The 1,328-nt window shown below is 41.6% G+C and overlaps 1 pseudogene; it reads left to right on the top strand.

Moving 5' to 3' along the window:
- The first annotated feature begins 687 nt into the window (after window positions 1–687).
- LOC103399141 (uncharacterized protein C1orf109 pseudogene) lies at window positions 688–1,322 on the top strand (annotated as a pseudogene).
- The last annotated feature ends 6 nt before the right edge of the window (window positions 1,323–1,328 follow it).

Raw genomic sequence — 1,328 nt, 5'->3', positions numbered from 1 at the left:
ATGTCAACACAATGTTTACAAAGAACACAGCACCTAGTTTAGAACTGAAAAAAGAATTGTCAGTGTTTTTAATCACCTTCGCTGTCGAAATCCTCCAAGAACCCTTCGAGTTTCGCTGATTTTGGATTGTTTTTCCGTTGTCTGGTGGTTCGTTTCCGCGGCGCCATGTCTGTACAAGTACACAATTATTAAAAGACCAATACATTTAACACCTTTAAAAATGTGAAATGACAATTCTTCCATATTTCACTTCCATGATGTAAAGTAACATATACTAAAAGTGGGGACGTATACAGGCCGTGTTGATGCTTGAGACGCAGACTATTCAATGAAGTTAACAGGTAACCAGCGGTAGCAAGCTAACCGTTAATGCTAAACACTTAGCTTAGACTACCTGGGACGGTGTGATGTCTACTTTACTTAAACTAACCGTTTGTAAAAGGCGGGCCGTTTCAGTAAATACTACAAAGACTGTTTGGTTGTTATTTTGTAACTAACATATATTTAATAAACGTAAAAAGCTTCTTACCTCTGTTTTCCTCTTCGCTTCCTCGGACTCTCAGATATTTCTTCCTTCACAAGGCAGTTTTCAAAAATTCGCGCGAGGCGGAGCCAGTGTCCAGCATCGACCAGTCAGAGTGCACGTTTCTGCAGCGTCATTTTCTGACCATTCGTTACGTTAAGCGTCACGAGTTCGCACCCGGAAAACGGAAGTGGCGTATGAACAACATGGTGGAAACTGATGTACTGTGTAGCAAAACAAACGGTTTGAACGTCTATAAAGTTCGTTTTGACCAATATGTTTTCTCATTAGAGGCGTAAAACAAAATAAAAATAATTTTGTTTTGTTTTTTGTACATTTAGAGATTTTTTCTGCGTTTTGTCAATGTCGTAGTTTGGGTGCAAAAATGTCCAAACCTGGAGTGGCGTCGCTCCACGAAGCGCTACAGAAAAGCTTCCAGGGTCTGGAGAACAATCAGAAGATATGGACGAGTTTGTTGGCAGAGTGCGTCCCTCTGCTGGAGTCCCTGGGGAATCTGGCCGAGCAGTCCAAAGCTCTGTCCAATGTCCAACTGTCCATTACGCCGCTCAGAGTGTTCCCTGACCTGGAGGACCGTTTACGCTTCAAGCTCCAAGAAGCCATGGACACAGTGCTGGTAAAACTGAACGAGAAGATGTGAGTAGGTGGAGTGAGGATCTGCACTAGGTGTCATTAATTTTGCCCAAGGAGTGGTAATTGTATAATATTGTACAGTGCTGCTCCCTCTGTGATTGGCTGTATAATAAATGTCTGTCTTTTAATGTATTTTTGTGTATAATCTTTTTTT

Source organism: Cynoglossus semilaevis, unplaced genomic scaffold (genome assembly GCF_000523025.1).
Source record: "Cynoglossus semilaevis isolate Cse_v1.0 unplaced genomic scaffold, Cse_v1.0 C19187622, whole genome shotgun sequence".
NCBI classification, from domain to species: Eukaryota; Metazoa; Chordata; class Actinopteri; order Pleuronectiformes; family Cynoglossidae; genus Cynoglossus; species Cynoglossus semilaevis.
Note: the sequence above shows the minus strand (reverse complement) of the source record. Positions and strands in the feature narration are given on the sequence as shown.